The 25,467-nt window shown below is 36.8% G+C and overlaps 1 protein-coding gene and 1 pseudogene across 1 annotated transcript in view; both read right to left on the reverse strand.

Moving 5' to 3' along the window:
* Nucleotides 1-25,467, reverse strand: part of SH3BGRL (SH3 domain binding glutamate rich protein like) — a 107,376-nt gene that overhangs the window by 71,009 nt on the left and 10,900 nt on the right. The window lies entirely within an intron of this gene.
* LOC105719596 (ubiquitin-conjugating enzyme E2 variant 1-like) lies at nt 20,517-24,600 on the reverse strand (annotated as a pseudogene).

Genomic DNA, 25,467 nt, shown 5'->3' on the forward strand with positions numbered 1-25,467 from the left:
CTTAGGGGGAAAAAAAAGTGTTCCCAACTCCAAAGTTGAGGAAAAAGAAAAATACTATTGACAAAAACAAAAACAAAAAATGATTGAACAAAGGATGATTCATTTATTATCCTATGTGAAAAAATGCAGTTCATGAAAAATGCAATGAAATCATAAGTGAGGCTCAAAATAAACTGTTTCTATACAATGTGGTTAACTATCTTAATCTCACAGGGTAACTGTGACCTGTAATGATGCCTTCTAGTATTTGTTCATAATTCACTCCTAGTATTGCCTGCAATTATATGGTTTTGGGTTAAGCACATGACCTGTACCTCAGCTTGTCTTCCTGACTCGCAAATTGTATTTTAAAATAGTCATATTGGGATTTTAAAACTTATTTTGGGCTGCTAATGAAAAAAGTCATTTCTTTCAAAGAAATTCAAAGTACTTGCTATTAATCACATTTTAAAAATCTAATTAGCATTCCTAGGAAGTAGAGTTAAGTTCATTTTTATCTTACAAGGTGGCTGGGGTTGGGGAATGGAATGAAACTGAGGTTAACCCGTTTCCCTAAGGCCCTTTACTCCCCAATACAGGATTTCCTGGTTAATTAGCATATTGATAATGACAAAGATTTCTAACAAATTAGCATTTAACTGCATTAAAAAGTCACAGCATTCAGTACAGGGTTCTAAAACAGCAATGTTTCTTCCACAACAGCAAGCAGTACAATTTAAACTTTTATGACAAAATTTTTCTTGAAATTGAACCTTTTAAAGGCACTGCTTTGGGTATTACATTAGCCATGTCATGTAATTATTTTTTTCATTTATAACACCACCAACTATCATGAATGAACAACTCCCAATACTTGAGCATTAGGGAATTAGTTATTAAAGAAATTGGCCAGGTGCGGTGATTCACACCTCTAATCTCAACACTTTGGGAGGCCAAGACTTGAGGATCACTTGAGGACAGGAATTCAAGACCAACCATCCTGGGCAAAAGAGCAAGACCCTGTTTCTACAAAAATAATTTTTTAATCAGGCAGGCTTGATACTAGGGAGGCTAAGATGGGAAGATTGCTAGAACCGAAAAGTTGGAAACTGCAGTGAGCTGTGATTGCACCACTGCACACTAGCCTGGGCAACAGAGTGTGACCCTGTCTCAAATAAAAAAATTTAAAAAAAAAAGAACATTTAAAACACTGATTTTAAAATTAGTCTTAATTCAGTAAGTCTCGAGTTTCATGTAGGAATATTCCCCTTATTACATGATCTTACAGTGTACTAATCCACGGCAGGAGCAATATACATAATGCTTCTTAAAAAGAGAAGAAGTAGAAAAGAAAAAAAAAAATCATCTGACTTATTCTAAGCCTTTCAAAACAAAATAGACTGTAAGCTCTTTCAGACTAAAGCCTTGTCCTCTACAGAGCTGGATATTTTATCGGTGGGTACTTAAGAAATATACATTAAATTGAGAACTACTGGCTCTCCATGTGTTGTATGGTGCTTGATTTCCTCTGCTTCCACAGTTTCAAGAATCTGATCTCCCTCTTCACCACAAAAAAGAGGTGAAAAGAAATCCTTCAGTGGTCAGTCAGATTTCTGCAATCTTAGTCCTAGAGTCTAGGACAACAGGAAATAGAAGGTATTACTGAAGCATATTACCAAGGGAGGTTGTATATTTCTTTCCTTGGAGAATTTACTAAGAGAAAATTGATAAAAATATTTCTGGGGCAGTTCACAAATAGTCCTTACATGGACAGACAAGACAACCTCCTGTGATCCCTTCTATCCATATGCTTATAATATCTTACTTGCAATATGTTTGATGGTGATAAAAGTGAAACAGACTAAAAGTCAATTTCTATACAACGGAGAAGGGACTTTCAGTGTTGTGCTCAAGCTTTCTTAATACCAATTGACATTAACAACAAAAAAGATTAATGTTTTACTCCATGACCCTTCTACCTAGATATCATTGTTTTAGTTCACCAAAAGCACCATTATGAAATTTTGAAAGCCATAATGCTATTTTAAAAAGAACAACCTTGAAGCTAGGACAAAATTTGTGATGCTTATTAACTCCTGGTAGTAAGACAACCATTTTGCCAGAGTTCAAATGCTTGTGTTGGGGTTCGTTACAAATATACTGGGGAGAGAGAGAGAAAGGGGAAAAGTAGAGAAAAAATAATCTGTACTTATTTAGTAATCTGATGGAAACCTGAGGAGAAATAATTACTTCAGCACTTAGACTTTTTCCCATACAGTTGACCAAAGGCAAAAATTGTGCAGCCAAAGCACTAAAAAATTCTGGCACAAGAGATGATTCTTTTTTTTCAATTGTGAATATACTTTATTTATTTATTTATTTGTATTGTACTTTAGGTTCTGGGGTACATGTGCAGATAATTCAGGACTGCTGCATAGGTACATACATGGCAATGTGATTTGCTGCCTCCATTCCCCCGTTACCTATATCTGGCATTTCTCCCCATGTTATCCCTCCCCGACCTCCCCACCCCCCGCTGTCCTTCCCCTAGCCACCTCCAATAGACCCCAGTGTGTGATGCTCCCCTCCCTGTGTCCATGTGTTCTCATTGTTCAACACCCGCATAAGAGTGAGCACATGCGGTGTTTGATTTTCTGTTCTTGTGTCAGTTTGCTGAGAATGATGGTTTCCAGATTTGTCCATGTCCCTACAAAGGACATAAACTCATCGTTTTTTATGACTGCATAGTATTCCATGGTGTATATAGGCCACATTTTTTTGTCCATTCTATCATTCATAGGCATTTGGGTTGGTTCCAGGTCTTTGCTATTGTGAACATATGTTTGAATGCATCTTTATAATAGAATGATTTATAATCCTTTGGATATATACCCAGTAAAGGGATTGCTGGGTCAAATGGAATTTCTATTTCTAGGTCCTTGAGGAATCACCACACTGTTTTCCACAGTGGTTGAACTAATTTACACTCCCACCAACAGTGTAAAAGTGTTCCTATTTCTCCACATCCTCTCCAGCATCTGTTGTCTCCAGATTTTTTAATGATCGTCATTCTAACTGGCGTGAGATGGTAGCTCAATGTAGTTTTGATTTGCATTTCTCTAATGACCAGTGATGATGAGCATTTTTTCATATGTTTGTTGGCCTCATATATGTCTTCTTTTGTAAAGTATCTGTTCATATCTTTCGCCCACTTTTGAATGGGTTTGTTTGGTTTTTTCTTATAATATTCCATGGTGTATATGTGCCACATTTTTCCTGTCCAGTCTATCATCGATGGGCATTTGGGTTGGTTCCAGGTCTTTGCTATTGTAAACTGTGCTGCAATGAACATTCATGTACATGTGTCCTAATAGTAGAATGATTTATAATCCTTTGGATATATACCCAGTAAAGGGATTGCTGGGTCAAATGGAATTTCTATTTCTAGGTCCTTGAGGAATCGCCACACTGTCTTCCACAATGGTTGAACTAATTTACACTCCCACCAACAGTGTAAAAGTGTTCCTATTTCTCCACATCCTCTCCTGCATTGGCCGTCTCCAAATTTTTTAATGATCGCCATTCTAACTGGCATGAGATGGTATCTCAACATGATTTTGATTTGCATTTCTCTAATGACCAGTGATGATGAACATTTTTTCATATGTTTGCTGGCCTCATTATCAAATTTAATTGTAGCAGTGGCATCAATTAACTCCAAAGTAAATAAAGCAGAAGGGGGTGAGCAAGATCACTGAATAGAAGCCTCCTCTAATCGTCCTCCCTGCAGAAACACCAAATTGAACAATTGTTTACACAAAAAGTCACCTTCATAAGAACCAATACACTGGCAAACAATCACAGCACCTGGTTTTAACTTGACAACAATGAACGAGGCACTTAAGTGGGAGGGAAAGAGTCTTGAACTGCTAACATCACCCATGCAGTGGGCAGCTGGCATGAAATCAGAATCTGTGCACTTGGCAGGAGAGAGAGTGCAGTGATTGTGCGACTTAGCACTGGAGTACAGAGTACATTGCTGCCCTGTAACAATGGAAGGCAACACTAGACAGAACTCAGCCGGTACCCACAGAGGGAGCATCTAGACTAGCCTTAGCCAGAGGAGAATTGCCCATCCCGGAGGTCAGAACCTGAGGTCAGGAAAGACTCAACATTGTGGGATAGAGTACTCTAGGGCCCTAAAAAAACTTGAAAAGCAGTCTAGGCCTCAAGGACTGCAATTCCTGAGCAAGTCCTGGTGCTATCCTGAGCTCAGAGCCAGGGAACTTGGGGGTAACATGTCCTAATGATACATCAACCAGGGCAAACAAGGGAGTGCTTGCCCTACCCCTCCCCCAACATCACACAGTACAGCTCACAGCTTCAGAAAGACTCTTTCCTTCCAATTGAGGAGAAGAGAAAGAGGAAACTAATGAAGACTTTGCCTTGCAACTTGGATATCTGCTCAACCACAGCAGGACAGGGCACCAGGCAAAGTCCTGTGGCCCCAATTACAGGCCCTAGCTCCTTGATGACATGTGTAAACACACCTTGGGCCAGAAGAGAACATGCTGCTCTGAAGGGAAGAACACAGTCCTGAAAGTATTCTTGACCTGCTGATTAGGGAGCCCTTTATCCCTTAAATAGTCAGCAGTGATAGCCAGAGAATATTCACCATGGGCCGTGGGTGAGACTGAGACGAGACATACTAGATTTAGGTGTGACCTAGCAAATTCCCTCCTGTGTTGGCTATAAGGAGAAATTCCTGCTTGAGAAAAGGAGAAAAAAGAGTAAAAGAGACTTTCTCTTCCACCTTAGGTACCAGTTTAACCACAGTAGGGTAGAGCACCAAGCAGGTTCTTGGGGTCCCTGATTACAGGCCTTTGCTTTTGGACAGCATTTCTAGACCTGCCCTTCACAAGAAGGTAACCCACTGCCCTGAAGGGAGAGTCCCAGGCCTGGCAGCATTCACCATAAGCTTACTGAAGAGTCCTTGGGGCCTTGAGTGAACATTGGCAGTAGCCAGGCAGTACTCACTATGAGCCTGGGGTGAGGGTGGCAATGGAGAGGAAGTCCAATGCTTGTGAAAGGGGAGGAAAAATGGGAAGAGCTTTATCTTGTGACTTGCGCACAAGCTCAGCCACAGCAGAATAGAGCATCAGGTACATTCCTAAAGTTTCTGACTCCAGGTCCTGGCTACCAGAAAGCATCTCTGGACCCACCCAAGGCTAGGGAAAACTTGGCACCCTGAAGGAAAGAACACATGCGTGGCTGATTATAAAGTCCTAGGGTCTTGAGAAAACATAGGATTTGCCAGGCAGTGGTTATCACAGGCTTGGGAGAGACCCAGTAACATAATAGCGTTAGCTATGACCCAGTGATGTAGCAGTTGTGGTGGTCATGGGGGTCCTTCTGTCAACCCTCTCCCAGTTCCAGGTACTTCAGAAGAGCAAGAGAGAGAGAGGAAGGGAGAGACATTCTGTTTGTTGGGGGGAAAGTAACAAAAGAGAACAAGAGTCTATACATGGTATGTGAGAGAATTCTTCTGGACATAATCCAAGAATATCGAATCCAAGATATCATAAAGGCAATACCTCTATGAGTCTGCAAGAGCCACAACCTTACTGGGTTTGAGGTGCAACCTTATGCAGACATGGATGCAGTGATCAAAAATGTAGATCACAAAACCCAAGTCCCTCTGAATACCTGGAAAATCATCCCAAGAAGAATGAGTACAAACTGGCCCAGACTGGGAAGACTACAATAAATATCTAACTCTTAAATGCCCACACACCAATTAACATCCACAAGTATCAAGACCATAAGGAAAACATGAACTCACCAAATGAACTAAATAAGGCACCAGAGACTAATCCTGGAAAAACAGATACGTGACCTTTCAGACCCAGAATTCAAAATAGCTATGTTTGAGAAAACTCAAAGGAATTCAAGATAACATGGAGAAGAAATTCAGAATTTTATCAGATAAATTTAACAAAGACACTGAAGTAAGTAAATAGAACTAAGCAGAAATCTAATGCAGTTGACATAAAAAAAGAATGCATCAGAGTCTTTAAATAGAAGAATTGATTAAGCAGAACAAAGAATTAGCGAGCTTGAAGACTGGCTATTTGAAAATACAAGTCAGGAGAGACAATAGAAAAAAAGAAAACAATGAATCATGCTTGCAGGATCTAGAAAATTGTCTCAAAAGTGCAAAACTAAGAGTCATTTGCCTTAAAGAGAAGGTAGAGAAAGAAACAGAGGTCGAAAGTATAGTCAAAGGGATAATAACAGAGAACTTTTCAAACCTAGAGAAAGATATTAATATTCAAGTACAAGAAGGTTATACAACAACAAACAGATTGAACCCAAAGAAGACTGCCTCAAGACATTTAACAATCACACTCTCAAAATACAAGAATAAAAAAGAATACTAAAAGCAGCAATAGAAAAGAAACAAATAACATACAAAAAATCTCCAATATATATGGCAGCAGACTTTTCAGTGGAAACCATATGTGCCAGGAGAGAGTGGCATGACATGCTTAAAGTGGAAAAGAAAAACTTGTAATCAAGAATATTATACACAGAAAAATTGCTCTTCCAACATGAAAGAGAAAGACTTTTCCAGACAAACAAAAGCTGAGGGATTTCATCAACACCAGACCTGACCTATAAAAAATGCTAAAGAAAATTCTTCAATCTGAAAGAAAAGAACATAAATTAGCAATAAAAAGTCATTTCAAGGCATAAAACTCACTGGTAATAGGTAGTACACAGAGGAACACAGACTATTATAACACTGTAATTGTGGTATGTATACTACATATATCTTATGTGGTAATATTAAAAGATGAACTGAAAAAATAATAACTACAACTTTTCAAGACATTGACAGAATAGTAAATATAAATAGAAACAAGTTTAATCATCAGAGCGAACAGGCAACCTACAGAATGGGAGAAAACTTTTGCACTCTATCCATCTGACAAAGGTCTAATACCCAGAATCTACAAGGAACTTAAACATATTTACAAGGAAAAAAACAAACCCATTAAAAAGTGGGCAAAGGACATGAACAGACACTTCTCAAAATAAGATATTCATGTGGCCAACAAACATATGAAAAAAACACAAAATCACTGATCATTAGAGAAATGCAAATCAAAACCACAATGAGATACCATCTCATGCCAGTCAGAATGACAATTATTAAAAAGTCAAGAAACAACAAATGCTGGCAAGGTTGCAGAGAAATAGGAACACTTTTACACTGTTGGTGGGAACATAAATTAGTTCAACCACTGTGGAAGAAAGTGTGGCTATTCTTCAAAGAGCTAGAACCAGAAATACCATTTGACCCAGCAATCCCATAACTGGGTATTACCCAGAGCAAGTAAAATCGTCCTGTTACAAAGATACTTGCATATGTGTATGTTAATCATAGCACTATTCACAATAGCAAAGACATGGTATCAACCCAAATGCCTATCATTGATAGACTGCATAAAAAAATGTGATACATATACATCATGGAATACTATGTAGCCATATAAAAGAACAAGATCATGTTCTTTGCAGGGCAATATATGGAGCTAGAAGCCATTATCCTGAGCAAACTAACACAGGACTGAAAAACCAAACCCACATGTTCTCACTTTTAAGTGGGAGCTGAACAATTAGTACACACGGACACAGGGAGGGGAGTAACACACACTGAGGCCTGTCAGGGTTAGGGTGTGGGGGAGAGAGACCATCAGAAAAAACTGCTATTGCATGCTGGGCTCAATACCCAGGTGTGATGGGTTGATCTGTGCAGCAAACCACCATGGCACATGTATACTTATGTAACAAACCTGCACATCCTGCACATTTACTCCAGAATTCAAAATAAAGATAAAAAATTTCAGCTGGGTGTGGTGGCTCACGCCTGTAATCCCATCACTTTGGGAGGCCAAGGTGGGCAGATCACCTGAGGTCAGGAGTTCAAGACCTGTCTGACCAACATGGAGAAACCCCATCTCTACTAAAAATACAAAATTAGCCAGGTGTGATGGAGCATGCCTGTAATCCCAGCTTCTCAGGAGGATAAGGCAGGAGAATTGCTTGAACCTAGGAGGCAGAGATTGTGGTGAGCTGAAATCATGCCATTGCACTCCAGCCTAGGCAATAAGAGCAAAACTCCATCTCAAAAGAGATTTAAAAAAAAATAAATAAAGTTTAAAAGTGGGGAGACAAAGTTAAATTACAGATTTTCTCTTAGTTTTCTCTAATCTTGTTTGTTGGGTGGTTTATTCATGGAATCAGTGTTAAGTTGTGATCAGTTTAAAACAATGGGTTATATTATTTTAAAGCCTCATGGCAATGTCAAATCAAAAACCATATAACAGATCAATAAAAAATATATTAAGAAATTAAAATGTATCACCAGATAAAATCATGTTCATTAAAAGGAAGATGAGAAGGAAGAAAAGAAGAAAGAGAAGACCATGAAACCACCAGAAAACAAACAACAAAAGGACAAGAATACATTCTTACTTATCAGTAACACTGAATATAAAAGGAATGAAATTTCCAATCAAAAGACATAGAGTAGGTGGATGGATAAAAAACAAGACCCAGTGATTTGCTGCCTACAAGAAACATATTTCACCTCTATAGACACACATAGACTGAAATAAAGGGATGAAAAAAGATATTCTATGCAAATAAAAATCCGAAAAGTGCAGTAGTAGTCATATCAGACAAAATAGATTTCAAGACAAAAACTATAGGAAGAGACAAAGAAGGTCACTATATAATGCAGGGGTCCATTTAGCAAGAGGTTATAACAATTATAAATATATATGCAACAAACACTGGAGCACCCAGATATATAAGGCAAAAAATATTAGAACTAAAGAAAGAAATAGACCCTATCATAATAATTGCTGGAGACTTCAAGACTCATCATTCAGCATTGGACAGAATATAAAAATAGATAATCAACAAAGAAATATTAGAATTCAGTTACCCTGTAGAAGAAATGGATCTAACAGATACTTATAGAACATTTCATTCAATGACTGCAGAATACCCATTCTTCTCCTGAGCACATAGATCATTCTCAAGAATAGACCATATGTCAGGACACAAAACAAGTCTTTAAAAATTCCTCAAAAATAAAATTATTGCAAATATATTTTCTGAACACAATAGAATAGAACTAGAAACCAACAATAAGAGGAATTTTTGAAACTGTCCAAATACATGAAAAGAAGACAATATGCTCCTGAGTGAACAGTGGGTCAATGAAGGAATTAAGAAGAAGATTGAAAACTTTCTTAAACCAATAAAAACAGAAACATGATATAACAAAACCTATGAGATACAGTGAAAGAAATAGTAAAAAATAAAATTTGGCCAGGCATGGTGGCTCACACCTGTAATCCCTGCACTTTGGAAGGCCGAGGCAGGTGGATTACCTGAGTTCAAGAGTTTGAGACCAGCCTAGTCAACATGATGAAACCCTGTCTCTACTAAAAAGACAAAAAATTAGCTGGGCGAGGTGGCTCACACCTGTAATCCCAGCTACTCAGGAGGCTGAGGCAGGAGAATCGCTTGAATGCAGGAGGCAGAAGTTGCAGTGAGCCCAGATCGCACCACTGCATTCCAGCCTGGGCAACAAGAGCAAAACTCTGTCTAAATAAATAAATGGTTAGAGCTATAAAGGTGACTTCAAAACATTTTTAGAAAAACTTCAAATAAACAACTTAAACATGCATCTCAAAGAACTAGAAAAGCAAGATCAAATCAAACCCAAACTTAATAGAAGAAAATAAATAAATAAGAGCAGATGAAAAATAAATAAAATTGAAATAAAAAAACACTAAAAAAGATCATTGAAACAAAAAGTCAGTTGTTTTGAAAAGATGAAAAGAATGGACAAACTTAAACCCAGAATATGAAAAAAGAGAGAAGACCCAATTAAATAAAATCAGAGACGAAAAAGATTATCTTATAACCAATACCACAAAAATTGAAAAGATCCTTAGAGGCTACTATGAGCAATTGTATGCCAATTAATTGGAAAATCCAGAAGAAATTGATAAATTCATACATAGATACAACTTACAAAGATTGAACCATGGGGAAATCCAAAACCTGAACAGACAAAAAACAAGTAATGAGAACAAAGTTGTAATAAAGAGTCTCCCAGCAAAGAAATGGAAGGACCTGATGGGTTTCATTGCTCAATTTTATCAAACACTTAATGATGAACCAATACCAATCCAACTTCAAAGTATTCTGAAAAAGAAAAGGAGGAAATACTTCCAAACTGATTCTACAAGGCCAATAGTACACTGGTACCAAAACTGGACAAAGACACATCAAAAAAATACAACTATAGGACAATATCCCTGATGAATATTGATGCAAGAATACTCAAGAAAATCCTAAAGAATGGAATTCATGAACACATTAAGAAGATCATTCATCATGACCAAGTGGGATTTATCCCAGGAATCCAAGGATGGTTCACCTGATGTGAATCAATCAATGTGATACATTATATCAATGGAATGAAGGACAAAAACCATATGATAATTTCAGATGATGCTAAGAAGGGATTTGATAAAATTCAACATAGTTTCCTGACAAGAAGTCTCAAAATACTGGGGTTTGAAACATACTTCAACATAATAAAAGCCATATATGAAAGAATCACAGCTAATATAACACTTCATGGGAAAAAAAACTGAAAGCTTTTTCTCTAAATGTGGAACACAACAAAGATGTCCACTTTCACCACTGTTATTCAATGTACTACTAGATGTCCTAGCTAGAGCAATCAGACGAGAGAAAGATATAAAGGGCATCTAACTTGAAATGAAGAAGTCAATTTATCCATCTTTGTAGATGTTATAATGTTACTTTTGGAAAAACCTACAGGCTCCACCAAAAAAACCCAGTAGACCTGATAAACAAATAATGTACAGTTAAAGGATACAAAATCAACACACAATAATCAGTGCATTTCTAAATGCCAATAGTGAACAATCTGAGAAAGAAATCAAGAAAGTAATTCCATTCACAGTAGTCACAAGCATAATAAACTATACAGGGATTAACTTAATCAAAGAAGTGAAAGCTCTCTACAATGAAAACCGTGAAACATTAATGAAAGAAACTCAAGAAGACTGACAAAATGTAAAGATATTCCATGTACATAGATAGAAATAATCAACATTGTTAAAATGTCTATACAACCCACAGCAATCTACAGATTTAATGCAGTCCCTATCAAGATACCAATGATATTCTTCACAGAACTAGAAACAGCAATCCTACAATGTATATGAAACCACAAAAAAACTACAATAGCCAAAGAATCACATTACCTGACTTCCAGTATTACTACAGAGCTATGGTAACCAAAACAGCATGGGACTGGCATAAACAGACATGTAGACCAACAGAGCAGAATAGAGAACACAAAAACAAATCCACAAACCTAAGGTGAACTCATTTTCGACAAAAGTGCCAAGAACATACACTGGGGAAAAGGCAGTCTCTCCAATAAATGGTACTGAGAAAACTGGATATTCCCATGCAGGAGAAAGAAACCAGACCCCTATGTCTTGCCATATGCAAAAACCGTTTCAAAACGGATTAAAGACTTAAATCTAACACCTCAAACTATGAAACTACTAAAAGAAAATGTTGGGGAAATTCTCCAAGACAGAGATTGTCTTTACCTTTGGAGTAGGCAAAGATTTATTGAGAAATATCCCACAAGCACAGGCAATCAAAGCAAAAATGGACAAATGGCATCACATCAAGTTAAAGCTTCTGCACAGCAAAGGAAACAATCAACAAAATGAAGAGACAACTCACATAGTGGGAGAAATATTGGCAAACTACACATCTCACAAGGAATTTATAGCTAGAATACATAAGGAACAGAAAGAAATCTATAGGAAAAAATCTAATAATACAATTTACAAAATGGACAGAAGATTTAAATGGACATTTCTCAAAAGAAGACACACAAATGACAAAGAGGCATATGAAAAAGTGCTCAACGACATTGATCATCAGAGAAATGCAAATCAAAACTATGAGAGAAAGTGGTGTGGAGAAAATAGCAGATAGGAGACGTGAATAACATGCAGCTCCCACTTGGATGAACAGAACAGTAAATGGAGACTCACATTGTGAACTTTGGCTCCACAAACCACCATAGGAACATACTAGGAAAGCCAAAAGAATTCACAGACCCTTTGAAAGAAGCGACTTGCCATGGCAAATTCTGTGAAACAGCCAAAAAACAGTGAGTTCCCAAAATGTGAAGAGGGAAAAGTCTGCCTCCAAACACACATCTCCACTGGGGAACCTGAAAATCCAGGTAGCAGGAGAAGAATTTAACCTTACCTAGAGCTGAAATGAATTTAGGGAGTTGAATAAAATATAAAAGTAGAAGAAGCAGTGGGAAGAGCCCTCTAGGCACTCCCAGTCCCCAGTTTCAGGGCAAAGAAGCCACCCCTGTGTCTCTTTATATCACAAATCCTTGGCAAAGGCAACCAGTGCAATTAGGGAGGGGCCGCAGGGTGAAAGAAGATTCTAGCTGAACTTTGTAATAATTTCAACTGAACACAAATTTTCCTGAGCGGAATCTGGGGCGGGTAAATAGGAAGTGCAGATACGAGCCCAGAAGCCACAGCCAAAGGTGTGGGCGGGTGGCAGGGGGCCAGGCCTGAAAGCCCTGCTTGCTTTCTCACAGAGGAGGCTTGTAGCCTGAGGCAGGATCTCAGCCCAGTTCACCAGGTGCCTGGATATAATCTCAGCACTGTTGGTTGGCCACAGCAGGAGTGAGACTGGCTTTGTTGGCTGCATGGGAGGTGGGTGAGGCGTATCACTGCCAGATTTCCTCCACTTCCCTGGCAACCTGTATGACGCAGCAGAGGCAGCCATGATCCTTCTTAGAGCATAACTCCAGTGGCCTGAGAACCACCCCAATCCCCTACAGTGGCTGCAGCAAACCCCATGCAAGGAGAGTCTGAGCTCAGACACTCTGAATCCTGCCCCAACCTGATGGTTTTTCTCTACTCAACCAAGTAGCTAAAGACAAAAGATAAACTCTTTGGAGCTCTATGGCCCTGCCTATCACCTGAGAAACCTGAATAATTATCCTAGCCAACTTAGGGCAAAGTTTTATTCCCCTTCTGCTAACACAGCTGGTGCTCTCTTGAGAACAACACCTCCTGGCTGGAGGCCAATAAACTCAAGCCATTACAGCAACTCATAACAGAATAACCCTGCTCCAAAAGAAAAAACGATAGCTAATTCCACTGCCTGTAACATTCTGGCTAACCAGAGATCCTGAGTCTGTCCATGTGACAACTTCGCTGCTAGAATAATCAGCATTTGAGAAAATCAGAATATTAAACAAAACTAAAACCAAGGACTCTCAAGAGTTGACTACACTCCAGCACCACCTCCACTGATTTCCATGGCTGGAAGTCCTGAAGATGAATCACTTCACAGGACTCTTTGCAGACATTCCGCAGCACCATCCTACAGCATGGTAGCCCTGCTGAGTGGCTATACCCAGAAAGGAATTCACTATCACTGCAGTCTGCTCTCGGAGATCCCTATTACTAGGAGATGGGGGAGAGCACCACATAAAGGGACCCCATGGGACAAAAGAATCTGAATAGCAGCCCTTAAATTCCAGATCTTTCAACTGAAATAGTCCACCCAAATGAGAAGGAACCAGGAAAACAATTCTAGTAAACTGACGAAACAAAGTTTTATAACATCCCCAAAAGATAAAACTAGCGTCCAGGAGGGGTGGCTCACACTTTTAATCTCATCACTTTGGGAGGTTGAGGCAGGTGTATCAGCTGAGGTCAAGAATTCGAGATCAGCCTGGCCGACATGGTGAAACTGTCTCTACTAAAAATATAAAAATTAGCTAAGTGGCACGCGTCTGTAGTCCCAGGTACTCAGGAGGCTGAGGCAGGAGAATCGCTTGAACCCAGGAGGCGAAGGTTGCAGTAAGCTGAGATCGCGCCATTGCATTCCAGCCTGGGTGACAAAGCAAGACTCCATCTCAAAAATAAAGTAAAAATAAAAATAAAAGATCAAACTAGCTCTGCAGCAATGGATCTTAACCATAAAGAAATCTCCTAATTGCCAGAAAAAAAATTCAGAAGGTTGATTGTTAAGTTATTCAACGAGGTGCCAGAGAAAGACAACAACAAACTTAAAGATATTTAAAAATATATATAGGATATGGATGAAAAATTCTCCAGAGAAATAGATATCATAACAAAAAAAAAAAATCACAACTTCTGGAAACAAAAGACACTTTTAAAGAAATACAAAATACACTGGAAAGTGTCAACAACAGAGTAGAAAAAGTAGAAGAAAAAACTTCAGAGCTCACAGAGAAAGCTTTTGAATTACTCAATCCAACAAAAACAAAGAAAAAAGAATTAACACAAAATGAACAAAGCCTCTAAGTGACTAAACACAAGAATAATTGGTGTTCCTGAGAAAGCAGAGAAATCTAAACGGTTGGAAAACTTATTTGAGAGAATAACTGAGGAAAACTTCCCTGGCCTTGCTAGAGATCTAGACATCCAAATACAAGAGGATCAAAGAACACCCGGGAAATTTGTGACATAAAGATCATCACCTAGGCACAAGATCGTCAAGTTATCTATAGTCAAGAAAAAGGAAAGAATCTTAAGAGCTGTGAGGCAAAAGCATCAGGTAACTATAAATTAAAAAAAAAAAACCTGTCAGATTAAGAGCAGAGTTCTCAGCAGAGACCCTACAAGCCAGAAGAGACTGGGGTCTTATCTTTAACCTCAGAAAACAAAAATAAAAAAAAAATTATAAGGCAAGAATTTTGTATCCAGTGAAACTAAGCTTCATAAACAAAGGAGAGATAAAGTCTTTTTGAGACCAACAAATGTGGAGACAATTCCCCATTACCAAGCCAGCACTGTAAGAAATGCTAAAAGGAGTTCTAAATCTTGAAACAAAACTTTGAGATACACCAAAATAGAACATTTTTAAAGCATAAATCTCAGAGGACCTATAAAACAAAAACACAATTAAAAGTATTCTGGCAACAATTAGCATGATGAAAAAACAGTATCTCATCTCTCAATACTAACACTGAATGTAAGTGGCCTAAATGTTCCACTTAAAAAATACAGAATGGTAGGATAGACAAAAATCCAACCACCAACTATTTGCTGTCTTCAAGCAGCTCAGCTAACACATAAGGACTCATATGAACTTAAGGTAAAGGGGTAGAAGAAAGATATTCCATGCAAATGAAAACCAAAAATGAGCAGAAGTAGCTATTCTTCTATCAGATGAAACACACTTTAAAGTAACAAAAATTTAAAAAGACAAAGAGGGGCATTATATAATGATAAAAATATCAGTCCAACATGAAAATATCATAGTCCTAAATACATATGCACTTAACACAGGAGCTCCCAAATTTATAAAACAATTACAATAGACTTAAGAAATGAGATACACAGCAAAGCAATAATAGTGGGGAAATTGAATACACCACTGACAGCACTGGACAGGTCATCAAGACAGAAAGTCAACAAAAAAAAATTGACTTAAAGTATACCCTAGAACAAATGAACTAAAGGGATGTTTACAGAACATTCTACTCAACAACTGCAGAATATACATTTTTTTTCATCAGCACATAGAACATTCTCCAAGATAGATCATATGATAGGCTACAAAACAAGTCTGAAAAAATTTTTAAAAAATCAAAACTATATCAAGTTCTCTCTGAGGCCACAGTGGAATAAGATTGAAAATTCACTCTAAAAGGAATCCTCGAAACTATACAAATACATGAAAATTAAATAATCTCTCCTGAATGATCTTTGAGTCAACAGTGAAATCAAGATTGAAATCTAGAAAACTCTTTAAACCGGATGATAATAGTGACACAAACTATCAAAACCTCTGGGATACAGCAAAAGCACTGCTAAGAGGAAAGTTCCTAACATTAAAGGCCTAGATCAAAAAGTCTGAGAGAGCACAAAAAGACCGTCTAAGCTCACACCTAACAGAACTAGACAAACAAAAACAAACCAAACCCAAATCCGGCAGAAGAAAAAAAGATCAGAGCAGAACTAAATGAAATTGAAATGAGAATAATTTAAAGATAAATGAAACGAAAAAGCTGGTTCCTTGAAAATATAAACAAAATTGATTGACCATTAGTGATATTAACTAAGCAAAGAAGAGAGAAGATACAAATAAGCTCACTTACAAACAAAATGAGAGATATTAAAACTGATACCACAGAAATCCAAAAGATCATTCAAGGCTACTGTGAACACCTTTATGCACACAAACTAGAAAACCTAGAGAAGATGGATAAATTCCTGGAAATAAACAACCCTCATAGATTAAATAAGGAAGATATAGAAATTCTGAACAGACCAATAAACAAGTAGTGAGATTAAAATAGTAATGTAAAACATGACAAGAAAAAAAAGCCCAGTACCAGATGGATTCACAGCTGAATTCTATCAGACATTCCAAGAAGAATTAGTACCAATCGTACTGAAATTATTCCAAAAGATAGAGAAAAAGAAACTCCTCCCTAAATCATTCTATGAAACCAGTTTCACCCTAATATCAAAACTGGGAAAATACATAACAAAAAAATAAAACTATAGCTCAATATCCTTGATGAACACAGATGCAAAAATCCTCAACAAAATACCAGCTAAACAAATCCAACAGCATTTCAAAAAGATAATCCACCATGATCAAGTAGGTTTCATAGCAGGGATGCAGGGATGGTTTAACATACACAAGTTAAAAAATGTGATATACCATATAAACATATTTAAAAACAAAATTTGTATGATCATCTCAATAGATGCAGAAAAAGCATTTGACAAAATCCAGCATCCTTTTAGGGTTTTAATCCTATCAGCATAGAACGGACATACCTTAAGATAATAAAGTCATTTACGACGAACCCACAGCCAACATTATACTGAATGGGGAAAAGTTCATTCCCTCTGAGAACTGGAATAAAACAAGAATGCCTACTCTTACCATTTCTGTTCAACATAGTACTGGAAGTCCTAGCCAGAGTAATCAGACAAGAGAAAGATAAAAAGGCATCCAAATCAGTAAAGTGGAAGTCAAACTGTCACTGTTCATCAATAATATGACGGTACACCTAGAAAATCCTAAAGACTCATTCAAAAAGCTTCTAGATCTCATTAATGAATTCAGTGAAGTTTCAAGATAAAAATCAATGTTCACAAATAAGTAGCACTGCTATACACCAACAGTGACAAAGCTGAGAATCAAATTAGGAACTCAACCTTCTTTACAACAGCTGCAAAAAAAAAAAAAAATACTTAGGAATATACCTAACCAAGAAGGTGAAAGACCTCTACAAGGAAAACTTACAAAACATTGCTGAAAGAAATCAGACAACAAAAACAAATGGAAGCAAATCCCATGTTCTCAGATGGTTAGAATCAGTACTGTGAAAATGACCATATTGCCAAAAGCAATCTATAAAAATTCAATCCAATTCCCCTCAAAATACCATCATCATTTTTCACAAAGCTAGTAAAAACAATCCTAAAATCCATATGAAATGAAAAAAGAGCCCACAAAGCCAAAGCAAGACTAAGTAAAAAGAGCAAATCTGGAGGCATCACATTACCTGATTTCAAACTATACCATAAGGCTATAGTTACCAAAACATCATGGTACTGGAATAAAAACAGGCACATACACCAATGGAACAGAATAGACGATTCAGAAATAAAACCAAATACTTACAGCCAACTGATAGTCAACAAAGCAAACAAAAACATAAAGTGGAGAAAGGACACCCTATTCAACAAATGGTGCTGGGATAATTGGCAAGACACATGTAGAAGAATGAAACTGGATTCTCATTTCTCTCATTGTAAAAAATCAACTCAAGATGGATCAAAGACTTAAACCTAAGACCTGAAGCCATAAAAATTCTGGCATGGGAATAACTCTGCTAGACATTTAATATGGTAGTTTTATTATTATTATTTCAATAGGTTTTAGAGAACAGGTGGTGTTTTGTATCTTGTGAACGAATAAAGAAATTATGGTACATACACATAGGCAGGAGTACAGTAAGCATGGCAGCATCTGCTTCTGGAGAGGCCTCAGGGATCTTTTACTCATGGAAGAAGAAAAAGCAGAAACAGGGGTCTTACATGGTAGAAGCAGGACCAAGAGAGAGTGAGGGAGGTGCCACACACTTTTAAACAACCAGATCTCACAATCATTCACTATTGCAACAACAGTTCCAATGGGATGTTGTTAAACCATGAGAAATCACCCCATGACCCAATCACCTCCCACCAGGCTTCACCTCCAACACTGGAAATTATGACTGAACATGAAATTTAGGTGGGAACATAGACCTAAACCATATCACCATCTGACAAGAGATTTATAACCAGAGTATATACGGAGCTCAAACAACTCTATGAGAAAATGTCTAATAATCCAATTCAAAAATAGACAATAGATTTGAATAGAGATTTCTCAAAAGAAGACATACAAATGACAAACAGGTATATGAAAAGATGCTCAACATCTTTGGTCATCAGAGAAATGCAAATCAAAACTGCAATGAGGTATCATCTCACCCCCGTTAAAATGACTGTTATCCAAAGACAGGCAATAACAAATGCTGGCGAAGATATGGAGAAACGGGAACCCTTGTACACTCTTGGTGGTAATGTCAATTAGTACAACCACTATAAAGAACAGTTTGGAGTTTGCTCAAAGAAACTAAAAATAGAGCTTACATATATATGATCCAACCACTCCACTGCTGGGTACATATCCAAAAGTAAGAAAATTGATATATCAAAGAGATAACTACACTCCCGTGTCTACTGCAGCACTATTCACATTAGCCAATATTTGGAAGCAACTTAGGTGTCCATTGACAGACAAATGGATAAAGAAAAGGTGTCACATATACACAATGGAGTATTACTCAGCCATAAAAAGAATGAGATCCTTTCATTTGTGACAACACAAATATAACTGGAGGACATTACTTTAAGTGAAATGAGGCAGGCACAGAAAGACAAATCTTGCATGTTCTCACTTATTTGTGGGAGCTAAAAATTAAAACAATTGAACTCATGGAGATAGAGTAGAATGAGATGATTACCAGAAGCTGGGAAGGGTAATGGGTAGGGAGGATGGAGATGGTTAATGGGTGCAAAAATATAGTTAGAGTCGGTGAATAAGATCTATTATTTGATCATGCAACCAGGGTGACTATGGTCAACAATAATTTATTGTGCATTTTAAAATAACTGAAACAGTATAACTAGATGGTTTGTAACACAAGGAAAAGATAGATGCTTGGGTTCATGGATTCCCTATTTACCCTGATGTTATCATTGTGCATTATGTGCCTGTATCAGAGTGTTTCATGGGCTTCATAAATATGTGCGCCTACTATGTACACACAAAAATTGAAAATTAAAACAAAATGTAAATAAAGCATATTGATACATAGAATCCTGAACTAAACTTTAAACCAAACTGTCAGAAATCCTATAACCCTTGGAAAAGAGAGGGAAAAAGCCAAAGAGAGAAGAAAGAGTGACAAACATAAAATGGTTGAGATTATAAATAAAGGAATCAATGAATACAATTCAGATTTTTATAAGACATAATTGTTTACACAAAAGATCGTGGCCAGAGTGATCTCAAGGTGAAGGAATTATAGAAAAATCTAAAAGGTATTTTTCAGATAATGAAAAAGGGAATTTAGTGGGCTTTGTTCCATAATCCCAGGGTAAATGATAGAAACAGACAATGAAGCCACAAAGCTTTAATTTATTACCACTGCAGCATTTGGCTTTAATCAGAACTGTATAATAGTCATGTCTTTGGGGAATGTTCCAGTATAAGAAGGAAGTGAAAATTGTGCTTAGGATCTACTTTCCACACTTCCGTCTAGTGAAATGGCAAGAAAACTGGGTAAAAGTTTAATTGAAGTAATAAATTATCACTTTTCAGAACTGTCATTCAACAAGAAGAGCATTGTCAGGGTGACTGGAGAGGGTAGGCAGACTATATTTGCACACTTGTTGGGGGACAGCAGAATGCTCATTTCTGTGAGACAGTTTATCAACAGGCAGGCAGGAAGTCTCTAAAGAACCTCTGCCTTAAGTCCCTTCTTATTTGCAGGCCATGTAACCTAGTCCCTCAAATTGACATCCCCATACTTTCTCCCTCATTATGGCTCAGGGAGGAAGCTGAGGAAATCTTTATTCCTGGCCTTTTCTCATCCTTGAGAGCCTAGGTCCAGAGTTTAGTCCAGTGGCTGGCATTAAGTATTTTCTGAATGATTGAGTGAATTTGAGGATGAAAGCAAGATAATTTTCAAGCACAAATCATAGATCCAGAATCAGCAGGACCTATCTACATAATCTATTCAAATTGTCCACCCTGTGCAAAGCTCTACACTTGAGCATCTCTGCCAAGTGTTTATATGGTACACGTATGTGCACATACTATCAAGTTAGTTCAATGCAGAAGTATTGAATGTAGAAGTATGAAATTCTAGGGGAGAGAGTTTATGGAACCAGAGCTCCATAAACTCTCTCCTCTAGAATTTAATAATGTCATTGATATGGAATTCCAAACTTCTGATTCAATTCCATTAACCTTTCTTTATCTTCTTTCTTGAATAGTATTCACCAGATCTTAAGTCAGCCCAGGAATCTTAAAGAAAGTGATCTGCCTACTGACATTCTAATCCTATACTCTTTCCAGCTTCCTAGAAGCTAAATTAGCATTAGGGGAAAAGGAAAATAAGTGTAAAGTATTAGATCAGTTACACTTTCTTATGACTAACATAATCCATCCCACAGCCAGAAGTCAAACTGTAAAAAGCAATCTGTTGTAAAGAATCAAACTGGTCTTTACTAAAGTTAAACAAATAAATGGTGGAAATAAAATTTGTCCAGCTGTTTTTCATACTTTTTATGAGAACTTGGACTTTCCTGCTTATATTTTACAAGGGTAATTAAATGCTTTTTAAATAATATTCATTTGTCTGATAAAACTATTCATTGGACATTCTCAAGTAGAACAATATAAAAATATTTGCTTTCATTCTTCCCTGTCACAAATATTCACGTTCTCTCTGTGTCACAGTATCCAAATATTAATTATTGAATGTTTCAGCTACTAGGAATCGAGGTAGTTTAAAATTGATTCTATGATGAAATTAAAGAATCAACAATGATCTGATAAATCTAGGCTGGGAAAACAGACAAATAGGATTTTACTAGGAAAAATTTCAGTTAGCTTAATTTTCTTCTTTTTTAACAACTCTGGAATGATATAATTTTAACTATTTTCAGCCTTCTTCCTTCTCCTTTCCTCTCACCAAATATTAGTCTACATACTCATCTCTTCTACATTTTGTGCTCCATTTCTTAACCTTTCCTAATCACGCTGTTGTTTTCACCACTCTACTGTAACTGCTTATCTCCAAGGTCATTAATAATTTCCTTATTTTGAATTCAATGACCTTTTATCAGTTTTCATAATTCCTGTATGAAACTAACAAACAATGTTCATTCTCCTTGAAAATTCTTCCTTACCATGGTTTCTATTCTAGATGTTACTCTGATCTTTCCTAATGAATCCACCTGTTTCCTGTTGTTCCTGTTTCTTTCACCTCCTCCTAAATGTGAACTTTTAGCAAAGTCCTGTTCTTGTTTTCAGCTCTCTTCTCATCTCATGCCATAATCCCTTTCTCCTAGTGAGCCCACTCTTTTCCAAGGTTTGAAGCAGCACCTATATGTGAATGACTCCCATATCTACTCTCCATTCACCATCTTTTGCAAACTCTAGTCACACACTTCCAACTAACAACTGCAAATCTCCACTTGGGTGGCTTGTTTTACAGTTGAATTTCAACAAGCCATCCATTCATATGTGAACAAATATTTATATAGAAACGTACCAATTTATAATTATATCCTGTGTAATAAGAAGTGAAAGAGGTAGACAAGTTGTTGCTCATCACTTTAATTTTGAAATAGTACTATTCTACAGTAGAGTTCTACAAAGTATTTTTAACTTTTGATGGGTCCATTAATTAGTTGGAAAGTTAAAAAATAAACTGTAAAAATATTAACCTTGCCTCAAAATCTGTTAATTAGGTGCAGAAATCTGCCTTACATGACTTGAAAGTTGCTGAAGGCACTTGCTGAAACTAAAAAAAAATTAGAAAAAATGCATAATGCTATTATATGCAACATGCCATCTATCTTATCATATGCTTTTACATAGAAAAATGACTCACCATTAATCATATGAAACAAAAATTTCTATATATTTTTACTAACAAATACACAAATTAATGCTCACCATTCTAACTTCAAATTTTTTTGTTGTTATAGCACAACTTATATATTTCAAATGGACAAAAAATTAGTATCATTTACAGTATCTTAAGATAAATTTCCTTTGAATGGGAGCTTACTTTCCAGTACTTTGAGGTCTATAAGACGTACCTAGAAAATTTACTACTGTGGAAAATGAAGACTGCTTAAATTGAATGGGGAGGGAAGGGAAGGCCTGTGGTTTTTCTTTTGATTAATTGCCGTAACACTGTCCTTCAGGCGTCTGAGGGAGTGTCATACTTTCTTTAGACATCATTAGACGCCGAAGCTCTTGTAGGACAACTTTGATGCTATATGAATTCTGCCATTTTGCTAGCACTGATATGGCTCTTGGGTCCACCACTGCATTTAGAACTATTAACTCCATTCATATTAATTTGTTTTACAAATCTTACAAAGGGGAGTGCTTGTGGGTATTTAGTCCACATTCTATTTTAAGGCTGTATATTCGGTTTTCATCAACTATTCTTGGAGGCCCAATTATCATACCTGTACATCTTGTAAGTGTCATGTGTTCTTCATCTTCTAGACCCCAGCTAACTTTGCCATCTCCTATTCCTTTCTGGCCTTCTTCGAGTTCTTCCAACAGTCAGAAATTGCTAGGGGTTTTTATTCCCAAGCCCGTGGTGGCTGCCATCTTGTGTTGCTGTCGCTTGAAGTCTGGCCCTCTCTAACTTCAAATATTTTAAGAAATTGTGTGACATCAAGTGTTGGAAATTTGTGGAGGTGTGGGTGAAGAATCATGATTACCTCAATCACTGGGAGATAGTCTAACTATTTTTTCTTATAACTGCTTTTGGAGAATTCCATGTTTTAAAAATTCAAGGTTTCAAATCTTGTTTTTTTTTTTTCTTCCCCCAAATCTCTTCTCTTACATGAGCTGTTGCACAAAATGGAATCTCATTTTTGTACTAATAGCTCCTTTTCAGGCATTCTCATATATTTTAAGCAATATAATGTTTATGCACTGTATCGCTAGTTTTATACTTTAACCAGAAAGTACAATTCTAAGACTTCCCTACCCAACCACAATATGAAATGAAAAAAAAAATCAATTCAATCTCTGTAAATAAATAATTTTCAAAAAGTAATTAGACATCGATTCATAGTAAATCCACTTGGACATGTAGACACAATTTTGACAAGATCATATTAGATGCTTTGAGTTTTCAGGAAACCTAGAGTGACTGACTTTGGAAAGTACACACATGCTGTGTGTCTGGTGGGATCTGTCCCAAGCAGTCCCTGACATTTGGGCATCATAAGGATCCCCCGAGATGTTTACTTTACTTCTCCAGTTCAACTCTTGGGTAGAGTCAGATTAAATCCCAAGTGAGATATGTACTCTTCTCTTAAGCTCCCAAAACAGAGCCTAATCATAGCCACATAATTTCTAACTGGATATAAACACACACTAAACAAAACTCATTCTTTGACATTAACTTAAAAATCTAATAAAAAATCCTAATCTGATGTACAATTTGGGCAATTTATAAATGTTTAGTCACATTTTTTTCACAGTATTTTTTACTTGCCTTTCAACATCCTCTTTAAAAAAAAAAATCACATAAATTCAAAGTTGGGCATAAAATTGTCCACACTTCCATTTTGCTCACTTTAAAACTCACCAGTTATTTGTCTTGTTACCTGGAAAATTGTCTCATCACCACCAACAATCCTGATTGTCCCCTCAACATTGTTTAGAAAGTTTAAATTTAACACCTTTATTCTTTTTTTTTATTATTATTTTTTGTCTTGCTTTGTTGCCCAAGCTGGTCTCAAACTCCTAGCTTCAAATGATCATCCCCACTAAGCCTCCCAAAGTACTGGGATTACAAACATTAGCCATTGTGCTAGGCCTACATTTCCTCTTAAATTTTAAGTAGAAATTCACTGGAAATACTTCACCCCAACTACTGCATCTTTGAGAAGTTCAAAATATTTCCTGAATCACAAGACCAATTATGCTTTTTCTGAAATTATGAGATCAGATTTCATTATTTTTAGTAATGAATTTCCAATAACACTTTGTATTAGTCACAGTTCTCTTAGAGGGACAGAACTAATAAGATATATATATACATATACACATACACACACGTATATCTATATACACACATATATATAAAGGGGAGTTTATTAAGTATTAACTTACATGATTACAAGGTCCCACAATAGACTGTCTGCAAGCTGAGGAGAAAGGAGAGCCAGTCCAACTCCCAAAACTGAAGAACTTAAAGTCTGATGTTTGAAGGCAGGAAGCATCCAGCTTGGTAGAAACATGTAGGCTGGGAGGCTAGGCCTATCTCTCTTTTTCACATTTTTCTGCCTGCTTCATATTTGCTGGAAGCTGATTAGATTGTGCCCACCAGATTAAGGGTGTATCTGACTTCCCCAACCCACTGACTCAAATGTTAATCTCTTCTGGTAACATCCACAACAGACACTACCCAAGATTAATACTTTGAATCCCTCAATCCAATCAAGTTGACACTCAGTATTAACCATCACACACTTGTGGAAGCTTTCTTTCATGATACTCTTCATTTTTAGTTACTCATATTCAACTTGTGAGAATGATGAGAGGCAAAGAAAGTTTTATGACCTACTCAAATCACACAGGCAATAGCCAAAACACACATCTCATCCTTAAAGCTAAAAAAGCTTTAAAATACCTTCAAAAAGAAATCCATCTTATCTACTTTTCATTAGATTGCAATAAAATGATTTTCTGAAATTGGGATAAAGGTATATGTTCTGCATTCTAACTAAAAGTATATACTCAGCACTTATAACTCATTTTCTCCTCTGATAAACTCGAGTTCTCCACTTAATGTAAAAGATCACCAGAATTATCCTTAGTATTTCTACAGACCAAGTACTGCTATAGTCCAATTAATTAAGAAGTATTTCTCATGGTTTTTCAAGTTCGTCAGAAAAGAAGTATTACAATACTTGTAAATCAGTTTCAGAGCTGCATTCA

This window comes from Aotus nancymaae, unplaced genomic scaffold (assembly GCF_030222135.1).
Source record: "Aotus nancymaae isolate 86718 unplaced genomic scaffold, 86718_ANA_hifiasm-v0.15.2.pri h1tg000004l, whole genome shotgun sequence".
Taxonomy (NCBI): Eukaryota; Metazoa; Chordata; class Mammalia; order Primates; family Aotidae; genus Aotus; species Aotus nancymaae.